The 12,645-nt window shown below is 43.6% G+C and overlaps 1 protein-coding gene across 1 annotated transcript in view; it reads left to right on the plus strand.

The window, feature by feature from the left end:
- LOC125456512 (uncharacterized) overlaps nt 1-12,645 on the plus strand; it is a 405,052-nt gene that overhangs the window by 18,808 nt on the left and 373,599 nt on the right. The gene's annotated exons all lie outside the window — the stretch shown is intronic.

Below are 12,645 nucleotides of genomic sequence, written 5' to 3' on the forward strand. Positions count from 1 at the left end.
TCTCCTGCTGTCTCAAGTCTGCACACCCACAGCAACAACAATGGCTTGCTGGCCCAGACACTGAAGAAAGTATGAACCATTCGGCCAAGGCATGGCTTTGTTTTGGGTTTTGCTGTGGCTTGATCAAGAGTCCCTCTGTTCAGGATATGTCCTGAGTGAAGTTATGCAACTGGCTTCACTCAGAGTGTTTTCTCCCCAAGTTCAGGTGGCCTGCTGAGGGTGTGTCTTTCCATTGACATACCCTGCAACTCACTCGCTCCACTTGCTGCATTTTCTAATGACAAAGCCAGTTCTAGTGCCTGCTTTTGCAAGATTACATCATTAATCCCACTTACCAGCAAGTCTCCCAGCATCACATTAAGGGTTAAATCAAAGTCATATGCCCCTGTGATTCATTTTAACCTTGTCAAAAAACCAACACGGATTGCCCTGATTTTTGATCTTCCAGATGAAGCCGATAGTGCCTCAGAATTACTTGGCTGTCATTGACTGGGGAATTGAGTTTAAGAGCTGTGAGGTTGTGCTGCAGCTCTATACAACTCTGGTTAGACCACACTTGGAATATTGTGTTCAGTTCTGGTCACCTCATTATAGGAAAGATGCAGAAGCTTCAGAGATGGTACAGAGCAGATTTACCAGGATGTTGCCTGGGCTGGAGGGCAGGTCTAACGAGGAAAGGTTGAGGGAGCTAGGGCTTTTTTCACTGGAGTGAAGAAGGATGAGAGGTGACTTGATAGAGGTGTACAAGATGATGAGAGACATAGATGTGGATAATCAGAGACTTTTTCCCAGGGTGGAAATGACTATTATGAGAGGGCATAATTTTGAGGTGATTGGAGGAAGTTATAGGGGAGATGTCAGAGGTGGGTTCTTCACACAGAGAGTGATGGGCGTGTGAAATGTGCTGCCGGAAGTGGCAGTGGAGTCAGATACTTTAGAGATTTTTAAGCGACTCTTGGATAGGCCCATGGAGGATAGTAAAATGTAGGATACACAGGTTAGAACATAGAACATAGAATATTACAGCACAGTACAGGCCCTTCGGCCCTCGATGTTGTGCTGACCTGTCATACCGATCTCAAGCCCATCTAACCTACACTATTCCATGTACGTCCATACGCTTGTCCAGATTAGTTTGATCCTAGATTAGGATAATAGGGCCTGTACTGTGCTGTACTGTTCTATGTTCTATGTTTCAGGATGAGAGGTAAAGGGTCATAATACTCCTTAACTAAATCCATCAACTCTTGAAAAGTTTTAGTTCTGGTGCCTCAGGGAATCATAAGCCTCCTAATAACTGAAAAAGCTGCAGGTCTACAAGTGGTCAGGAGAATTACTCATTGCTTTTTATCTGCCCCAGTGTCATTTTCCCAGAAAAAGTAATGCATTCAATCCACCTACTGGGCCCAGTCTTTGACAGCAGGATTGAATGAGGCAAGCTTCCGGAATAACAGCATGATACCAGAAGTGTCAACCCCAAATGTGGGTGGCACGGTGGCTCAGTGGCTAGCACTGCTGCCTCACAATGCCAGGGACCCAGGTTTGATTCCAGCCTCAGGTGACCGCATGTGCAGAGTTCACACATTCTCCCTGTGTCTGGGTGGACTTCCTCTAGGTGCTCTGGTTCCTTCCCACTGTCCTGAAATATGCAGGTGAGGTGGATGGGCCATGCTAAACTGTCCCATATTGTGCAGGGTAGGTCGGTTCACCACAGGAACATGCAGAGTTACAGGGATAGAGTAGGATAGTGGATCAGGGTGGGATGCTCTTCAGAGAGACGGTGTGAACTCAATGGGCTGAATCACCTGTTTCTACACTGCAGGGATTCTATGAACTCAAAGATAACTGTTACAAGCAAATTTCTTCGGTGGTGTATTGCTTTTTCTCATTGTCACTGAAATAACTCTACAGAGGCTGGTATCCCATTACCAAGTCACCTTTTATTTACATATGTCTCATTGTCCAATTCCTGAAATTTCCGGTCAAGATGCACTATGAATATACCTACATCAGACGAATAACTAAGGTGCAAGAAGTCAGCTCATCCACACCTTCCCGGGGGTAATTACAATGGTCAATAAATGCCAGTCTTGCCGGTGATGTCCCATCATCTAAACAAACAGAAGCACTTGGAGATATTCTAAGAAAGTGGGACGTTAACTGGTGCATTTTTGATTTTCTTCATTTCTCTGCCCAAGAGGGAGGTATAAATGAAAGTGTCGTGATCTCCACCATGGGTGGGGAAAGGGACCAGGTCCCAAACACACGTTAGCCACAAAAGGGAATTACACACATTTTGATTGGCACCAATCTGACTTAAAAGCAGAGATCTGGTCAACTGCGCCAACTAGCATCCAAAGGAGTCCAAGTTGCAACAACAATGCACAGATTCTCATTTCTGTTTTACTCTGGAGCTAAGTACAGTGATTGTAGAGACTCCTATTGCTTTCAATCAGCTGGTAGATCTGGAATCTCTCCCATTGTTACCACCTGCCATTGGTATATATGGAAGGATTTACAAGCTGATTCTCAACTTGTTTTGGTCACATTACAAATACACCTTTCCAGGGTCAGACCTGAAACACCAATTTGTGGCTCAGAAGTGGGATCATTACCTATTGCTTCATAGAGCCTCCCTTATTTAACTGTTACAAGAAAGTTACATCCATTATACACTTTATTATATTTCTTAGGAATATTCAGAAGGTTTTTCATAAAATGAATTATATTGTGATTTTACTATGGCTGTGTTGTACACAGTAAGACAGATATTAACAGAAATGGAGTGAATGACCAGTTCATCAGGTCCAGAAACATAGACGGCCACTTTTGACAGCTGCTGAGAAAGGGTTAGAATGTTGGATAAATGGCAGGTTAGAGTGCCAGGTTAAGAAAGGTGCCACAGCAGCAGGTGGTTGGGGTGCCTAGTGAATATGGTGCCAGGTGGACAAGGTGCTATATGAGTACAGCACCTGGATGCCATGTGTGTACAGCACCATGGTGCCAGGTGAAAGGAGAAAAGACCTGCTGGACATTTAAATAAGGGAGACGATGACCTAGTGGTGTTATTGCTGGACAATTAATCTAGAGGCTCTAGTAATGTTCTGATGACATGAGTTCGAATCCTGCTGTGGCAGCTGGCAGAATTTCAATTCAATAATTCTGGAATTAGGAGCTGAACAATGACCATGAAACCATTGTTGATTGTTGGAAAAATTCATCTGGTTCACCAATGTCCTTTAGGGAAGGAAATCTGCTACTCTCACCTGGTCAGGCCTACATGTGACTCCTGATGCACAGCAAAATGGTTGACTCTTAACTGCCCCCCTGGGATGGGCAATAAACACTGGTCCAGCCAGTGACATCTCCATTGCACGAAAGAATCAAATAAATCACAGAGAACACAGCAACTGCTCCTGTGAAAAAAAGGGTTGTAGCTTGACTTCCCTAAATATCCTGTACGTGAAGGATCAGATGTGATCGAAGGTGCAGTTCTACTGGATCTCTATCAGATCCACAATCGGAATCTCCTGTCCAAATCAGAGTGGAGCTCTTAACATAAAAAAAAGGCTGGGAGAAAAGTGGCATTCTGACTATGATTACCACACCTTGGAAAATTTGGCCTGGAGTCAGCCAGAGACAGTGCAAGAATCTTCAAAAATGACAGTTGAGATTAAGAAGGCTGTAAGCATATGTAATGCTCAGCTTTATCATTGGAGGCATAGTGTGCCAAAACAAGAAAAAATTAGAGCTGAACCTCTGAAAACACTGGTGTTCCAACAGCTGCAGTATTGTGTTCAGTTTTGGGCACCAACCTTTATCATCATCATAGATTACAGAATCCCTACAGAGTGGAAACAGGCCCTTCAGCCCAACAAGTCCACACAGCCCCTCAGAGCATCCCACCCATGCCAATCCCCCCATAACTCAGCTAATCTACACATCCCTGAACACTGTAGGCTATTTCTCATGGCCAATCCACCTAGCCTGCACATCTTTGTTCCATGGGGGGAATCCAGAGCACCCGGAGGAAACCCACACAGACACCAGGAGAATGTGCAAACTCCACACAGTCCATCACCCCAAGTTGGAATTGACCCTGGGTCCCTGGCGCTGTGAGGCAGCACTGCTAACCACTGAGCCACCATGTTGCCCCACTGAGGCTGGAGAAACTGAGGTTGTTCTCCTCAGAGCAGAAAACAATAGACAAAATTTTCAGAGGTGTTCAAATTCAAGAAGAATATTAAAAGAGTACATAAAGAGAAACTGCTGCCAGTCACGCAGAGGTTTGGTCGAGGCAGAAGTAATAGCAACATCAGACAGGAACTGAGGGAAAAACTTGAAGGGTCCTCATTTCCAGAGCTTTGGGAAAAGGGCAGGAATGTGGGACTAACCAGTTTGCTTTTTCAAATCTGAAATCAGTGGGATGGATTAAATAACCTCCTTTCATGCATTACTATTCTTTGGTTTTAATGTTAGGTAAAGATCTTGGATATGGAATGCAGTTTATATACAGCAAATAAACAGAGAGAGATAATATTATCTGTCATCATTTCTGGTCACCAAGCCTGCACTGTGAGTTAATGAACCATGTCACATTGGTTTATCGGTTAAATCAATCAACTATTCAATTCTAGTTACACCACATACTACTGGAGCTATACGATTTCAATTATTTTACATTCTGCAATGTTCCAATGTATTTTGGGGCTGAATTAAAGGATGGTTTTGTTATAATCTATGACCAAAGGAGTGGAATAATGTCATTGCTGTATCTGTCAAGCAGCTGTCTGTGAGTGGGCACAATATCTTCTGGCAGTTTACCAGTTGCTGCAAGAAGTGCATATTGAGGACCACATATATTGGAGTCTCGTAATTATGATGTTCTGTGATTATCTTGGAGCACTCTGAGTAATGGGCAATTAATATTATCAGAAAAACAGATGTCTATGTGCTTTGTAATAGTAACAGCAGGCACAAGCAGACTTTGCAATGTGGCCCCTCCTTCCAATGTAACACTCTCAAATGGTCCCCAAAGAATATAATTTCTCGATGTTATTCACCTTACTGTTTGCCATCACCAGAATTAATTAGCATTTTTGCATCGCCTGCGCCCTTTATTGTGGCATTGCTGGGTTTTATTAATGTGCAGGCTATGTCGCAACAAACTTGCAATTGTATAGAATGGTCTATCGAAATGCCTCCAGTTGCTATAGTACATGGCGAGGGTCCAACAACAGTAATGTAGGATTTACTTTGTCAAATCATCATGAATGGAACATGCAAAACTAGGCAGGTACAGTAATGCCTGGCTGTACTGAGAATCAAAATTGGGTGTTGCTCTGAGCTGGCAGACATATGAAAACAGCAAATAAGAATGTCTGGCCGATGTGGCAATAGGCCAAGAAACCTGCAGAGATCATCTTGTTTGACTGTATGTAGGGGAAATCCATTCCCCCTTTTGGCAGTGGTGCAATACAGTGCAGTGCTATTACACTGTATTAATGAATGCTGATTTTTTTTAAGAAAAGATGTTGATTAGATGCAGAGCTTAAGTATAGCTTAAATAAATTGTTCTAAAAGCCACAAGTACTGTATTACCATAAAGCTCTCATTTAATGCCTGCCAGTGTTGAAGGTGACATTGAATCAGGCGAAGGTTCAGTCAAATAAGGGATGTTGAGTTTTTGTACAAGGTTAGTTGGCAGCTTCTGTCCCTCTGACGTGACAGGCTCAGCAATGCAGACCAAATGAGGGTCTCAAGCTTTTCAGTGGTGAAAAGTAGTTCCTTTCCACAGGCTAATGAGGACCATAAAACAACAGGTCATAAACCTCTGCTGGAAGAATGCATGCATGTGCTATGAAGGCACAAAGTTCTGTCATTATTCCAGAACAAAACATGATATTGATTCAGATTTTTGGCAGTAAATGTTTGGTCTAGTAAATCTTCCTGAACTACTAAGATAAAGTATACGTTCTTGTTAGATTTCTCACATATTTCTAACATGTACCACAATAGGAACAATTTGTAACTTTTGACTCCAAGTCTCTATCATTAGTCACGTTTACATCAACATGCAGAGATTTTTAGATTTCATGTAAAGCTTAACAACGCTTTGATGCTTTTTCATTGGCATGTTTGTTCTCAGCAGGAAAGTCTTCGCTATCAGAATGCAGATTGGTACTCGTTGAACATTGCTTTATCTCACAGGTACTGAGGATCACAATTACATGTACTGAGGGTTCCTCCGTCAATGCCTCATCCCAACTACGCACCTTTTCTTTCTTAGATTAGGCGAGCGAAGATGGTGTTTGGTACACTTGCTTTGTTGGTCAGTGTATTGAGCATAGGAGTTGGGATGTCATGTTGTAGCCACATAGGACATTGGTGAGGCCACTTTTGGAATACTGCATTCAATTCTGACCTCCTTACTATGAGAAAGACGCTGTTAAACCTGAAAGAGTATAGAAAAAATTTACAAGGGTCTTGTCGGGGTTGGAGAGTTTGAGCTGTAGGTAGAGATGAACAGGCTGGGGCAATTTTCCCTGGAGTGTCAGAGGCAGAGGGGTGACCTTACAGAGGCTCATAAAATCATGACGGGCATGGTTAGGGCAACATGGTGGCTCAGTGGTTAGAGCTGGTGCCTCACAATGCCAGGGACCGGGGTTTAATTCCACCCTTGGGTGACTGTCTGTGTGGAGGTTGCACATTTTCCCTGTTTTTGCATCCGCTTCCTCCCACAGCCGAAAGATGTGCAGGTTGGGTGGATTGGCCATGGGAAGTGCAGGGTTACAGGGATAAGTAGGGGTTATGGGTCTGGGTGGGATGATCTTCAGTGGTCAGCATGGGTTCAACGGGCTGAATGCCTGCTTTCACATTGTGGGGATTCGATAAATAGCCAAGGTCTTTTTTCCCCAGGTTAGAGGATCCCAATACTAGATGACATAGGTTTAATTTGAGAGGGGAAGGGTTTAAAAGGGACCTAAGGGGCAACTTTTTCACACGAAGGGTGGTGCATGTATGGAATGTGCTGCCAGAGGAAGTGGTGGATGCTGGTATAATTACACCATTTAAAAGGCATCTGGATGGGTAAATTAATCGGAAGGGTTTAGAGGAATATGGACCAAATTCTGGCAAATAGGACTGGATTAATTTAGGATATCTGGCCAACATGGACGAGTTGGGCGAAAAGTGTTGACATGATGCACAACTCTGTGCCTCCAGAATTCATAGTTTGTTTCAGGACAGTCTGTTTGACCAGCCCTCTCCCTCCCACATACAGTCCCCTACACCAACTCCTTGTGCTCTATCTCAGGGTCCAAATGAGAAGTGGTGTCACTCTAAAAGGGGGCACTGTGGGTCAAGCATGCAGGCATTTAGTGTCAAGGCTCTCAGCTGGCAAACCCATGTTCTGCTTGGCACTGACAATATTGGAGCAATCTCACGAATAAGACATTCTGCAGAAAGTGTATGAAAAGGAACTGAATGAGAACCCATTGACTCTTTGCAGACAGAGAGTTATAATGAAAAAAACAATGGCTTAGAGAGGCAGTCTGTGCAGACTCAGGAATTAAACATCTCTTCTAACACTGACATAAAGTCTATAGAGCTGCAGTCTTTCATTTAGTTAACTGGCAGTTCAAAGGTTTCTTTAGCCATTTTAATATTAAGAAAAAAAAAACTTCTATGACCATTTACCCTAGATAAATTATAGCTAAGTGAGTGCCATAGAACCCATTAGAATCTTGCTTTTAAGGTGGATCAGGTCCAAACAGACAATAAAAAGCTTTTATTCGGATCATCTTAGATTACAGAAACTGAGACACAGTTGAAGTGATGACAAGGTCAAAAATATATAAGAGAAAAATTAGAAGTTACATACCACAGTGAGTGCTTAAAAAGCTAACCTAGCACATTAAACATCATAAAGCACATTCCGACTGTATTAACTTTAGCACTCAAAAAAGAAGGAAACATGGATAATTCCTTCTGTTGGATGGGAAACAATTCAGGCTTAAGGTGCTTAGTTAGCGTGCCTTTACCACTACTTCTCAACTTGAACCAAATAAAAACAAGCACTTGCTTTGAATAATCACTGGTTGGGGAGAACCTATTTGACCAAGTGTTCATGAATCATTTCTCACAGCCTACACAACCTTAATGCCTTGCAGTGAGTTGCAAAATCCATTTTCAGCAGATAGAGCAAACATTCAGTTGTGCTGAACGATCAAGGGTAGGAGGTTTTTTTCTTTAAAAAAAATCACTTCCTTCTAAAAGAGAAACTGCAACATCGCTTTGTGTGCGATGTTTTTGCTGCTAATTCTGTTTGACAATCTCATTTGTATTGAACCCTGGATTCATCCAGCCTCTGCACTATCACTTTATGATCCTGCAGTGCTGTCGACACACAGCGGGCGCAGGCTTAAGTTGAGCTGTGCTGGAGTAACTTGTGTCACGGGGCGAGTCCAGATCCAAGTTTGAGGTGCTTATTAACTTGATCAGGTGGCGATAATAAGTTCATTTTTTTTGGAGTGTTGATGAGATGGAAACCTTATAAAATGCAGCTGCACAGGAAAACAGCAAGCAGGAATTTGCACAGCACTTTGACTATAATTGATACTACACAAAGACAGCACTAATCCGCAGCAACTGAGCTGAATTCATTGCAAAAACATTCTCATTAATGCAGGGATTTAAAATTAATATCCATTTGCGAGCCAGCTCACAATGAATAATTTACTAAATCGTACTAAAAAAATGCTTTTAAATTATCTTCCTTCTGCAATAAAGCACAGGCGTGCAGTCTTGAGAAGTTAGTACACATTTTTGTGACATAGTTCTCACAGATGAAGATATTGGCAAGCTGAGGCATGTTTGGGACAATGCCCTGTGCGAAGGCTTTGATATTGCTCTCGGTGGTAGGAAGGGCATATAGGCATGAACAGGCCATGATGTCCTCTCTGAAAGTGGCAGCTCCATCCCTTGGGGAAAGAAAGGGTTGCAGATCCGATCCCTGTGGAAGGCGCCAGTGGAGAATTGGTTCCAGGTTCCATGCATCCCCTGTACAGTTGGCATATGACCCACCGAAGCTGCTTCAAAACATTCAGTGTGGTTGCCGCACATTGCGTTAGGAGGATCCAATACCCTGCAGCTGGTTGTGATATGACCTGTATGCTGCAGGTTTCTCACCTCCAGCTAAGCCTGCCTCACAAAGGGTTCATTCTGGAGAGATCTGCAATCTGAGGTAGATAGATCTTTGTTAAGCAAAGGTACTAAGGGTTATGGGCCAAAAGCAGGTATATGGAGTCAGGCCACAGGTCAGCCAAGATGTAATTGAATACAAAACAAGCCTGAGGGGCTGAATGGCCTCCTTCTATTCCTATATTCCTATGTAAGTGTTGCTAGGGATTAAATCCACGATCTTTGACTTACAAGACCAACACCTTCCCACTTGGCCACTGCACCCAACTGAGTCATCCTGCCTACAGTCTTCCAAGTTGTTGATGAGGATAAGGATTGGGGCCAATTTGTAGCTTTGTCCTCTCTGTGGCTACAGGCTGGATTCATCTCCTATTACAGGATTGAAATTATGCAAATTGCGAACTAACATAGGAACAGGAATAGGCCATTCAGGCCCTCGAGCTTTGGGTATGCCTGGCTGTCACACATTAATCTACTGGTGATAGTTGTGAAAGATTGATTTCCATGCCCCTCTCTGTTTCTTTCCTGTTAATCAATAGCCAACATTTGCACCTAGATGTCAATCCCTGTTACAGTCACACTGCTTGCATTGGTACTTTTTACTGTCTGGGTCCTGGATATTATGTTTAAGTCACAAAATGCCAAGTGAGACAGACTGCGATGAGATTTGACTGCCATTAGGTGAAGGAGCTAAGCTGGTCTCCCCAGCAGCTCCTGTCGCTGGCTAGTTTCAGATCACATCCATAGGAATTGCATTTGCAAATACGCAATTGTACTAGATTTGGAAATAACTGCTGAGCTCTTTTTAAAGGAGTTACAAAACTATTTGCAGACGGCTCATGTCATTATTGTCAAGTTGCAGTTTCAGGCTGTTGCTGATCTTTGGTCTTTTCTCACATGTGGGGCTGTTTGAGACAAGAAAAGTATGCACTTATTTCTGTTTCCACAGCCTGGAACAGGTCACCAGCCTGTAGCCAGCAGCTGTAGCTTGAGGGGTACTAATCCATATCGAGTATGGCTGACGCAGAGCCCCACCTGCTCTAACAACCCGCCATTCATGCATTGGAAGGATTTGCAGGCCGATGCTCAACCTGCATTACAAATGCATCCTCTGCAGACGACAGGCCCTGGTGCTGGATCTTATGTGCCTGACGGCCAGGTGAATGTTCAGTGGGGAGAAGCGCTTAAGATAGGGTGAGTGCCCAAGCCACCACATTGTGAGATGGCCAGCAGTCTGCGAGTTGGTGTGGAGTAGGACAGCCAGCTGTCAGCGAGCCCGAACTGAGCAGGGTGGCCCGTGGCCGCAGGGCTGGAGTGACAGTGGGCTGGGCACCTGGGGGAGTTAGCCAGTCGATTGGTGCCTAGTGCAGTCGGCCTGTCACAGACCCCAAGCCTGGGAATGTGGCAAGAGTGAGACCAGGCATGGAAAGCCCACAGCTATAGAAACTTTGTAAGGTTTATCTTTTAACATTATTTCTTTATCTTCGTAATTTATGCTATGAAGTAGAACTTTCAGTTTTTCTCTTTATTTGACTATTTTTATACCAAATCTATTTTATTACCTAAGATTGGTGCCTAGGTATTTTGTACCTAAGATAGCACCGTGTAAACCTTTAGAACCCCTACAGCGTGGAAACAGGCCCGTTGGCCCAACGAGTCTACACCAAGCCTCAGAGCATCTCACCCAGACCCATCTCCTTGTAACCCACCTAATCTATGCATCCCTGAGCACTAAGGGCAATTTAGCATGGCCAATCTATCCAACCTGCACATCTTTGAATTGTGGGAGGAAACCAGGCACCCAGAGGGAACTCACGCAGACACAGGGAAGGGGGGAGAATGTGCAAACTCCATGTGCGTGGCAAGATTGTACATTTTTCACTGTATTCCTGTATAATAAAATAATATTAAGATAATAAAACCTAATTCTAATACTGATTCTATATTCTCACCCGCACCCTAGCTGATCTCCATAATACTGGGGGTGAGGGAGGTTTGTTGAATAGACAACTCACCTGCCATGCTTAATAAATAACTAAGAATCAATTGATTTTGTTAAAGATTCAGTTGACCCCAGTATTACTGTGCCCATACCCCATAATATAAGATATATGTGGAGAGATTGTTTTCCTGGTGGAAGTCTGGAATCAGAGGCCATAATCTCAGAGTAAGGGGTCATCCAGCTATGACACAGATGAGGAGGAATTTCTTCCCAGAGAGCAGTGATTTTATGCCATTCTTTACAGCAGAGGGCCTGTGCAGACTGTGTCTTTAAGTAAAGGGAGACAATTTTTTAATCAGTAAGGGATTCGAGGATTATGGGGAAAAGGCTGGAAAGTGCAGCTGAGGATTCTCAGATCAGTCAAAACTCATTGAACAGCAGAACAGATTCAATGGGCTGAATGGCTTACTTTTGATCTTAAGTCTTATGGTCTTAGGTAGTTGGGAGTGGGCAGCCAGTTCTTAGAAATAATGTTAGAAAGGGTAGGAGTGGAGGCCAGAACAGAGAGGAGCTTGGAGAGGGTTTGGTGGGAAGTGCTGATGTGTGCACACAGAGAGTGCGTCAGAAAATAGAATCCCACCCGACTTCTGCCCGGGTTCCATTCTTGTCAGTTGGACCTTCAATCCCCAATCGCTCAACACTGGCATTAACACAATGATGTGGAAAATTATCCAGGTATCTCCTGTCCCCAGAAAATAGAACAAATCCAATCCAGACGTAACAGGAATTGCAGATGCTAGAGAATCCTAGATCTAGGCCTGAAACGTCAGCTTTCCTGCTCCTAAGATGCTGCTTGGCCTGCTATGTTCATTCAGCTCTACACCTTGTTATCACAAATCCAATCCAGCCAGCTACCCAGACTATGTACCACAACCCATGTCAGCATGAATGCTTCATTCAAGCCTCCCTTCCATGTTTGCTTATCTAAATACTCACAATTCTGAATTTCTCTGATTTTGTAAATGTACCAGACGAAGCACCTATTCTGTCTTCCCTTGTAGACTTATCTGGATTTCTGTCAGTAGCATTGGTAATGTTTGTTTTACAACTCTCTGTGGTAGTGAGTTTCACATTCTCACCACAATCTGGATAAAGGAATTTCTCCCAAATTCCGTAATAGATTTCCAGATGTCTGTCTTCTATGGTCAGCCTCTAGGTGTGCTCTCCTCCCTGTCTGGTCACTGTCAAAATCTTTCATAATTTTAAAGCCCTTTAGTCGATCACTCCCAGCCTCACTTTTCAAGGCAGAAGTGACCCAGACTGTCAATTCTTTCCTGATACGTGCGCGAAATCATTTCTGGTATCATCCTTCTCTGCACCCTCTGCAGTGGATCTTTACCCTTTATAAAGTACACCATATATATCTGGCCATGGGATCTCGTAAAGGCGTTGATGCCTTGGTCACGAACCAAGGAACTGGTGAGACCTCTGCTTTGCCATTT

This window comes from Stegostoma tigrinum, chromosome 8, assembly GCF_030684315.1.
Source record: "Stegostoma tigrinum isolate sSteTig4 chromosome 8, sSteTig4.hap1, whole genome shotgun sequence".
In the NCBI taxonomy this organism is placed as follows: domain Eukaryota; kingdom Metazoa; phylum Chordata; class Chondrichthyes; order Orectolobiformes; family Stegostomatidae; genus Stegostoma; species Stegostoma tigrinum.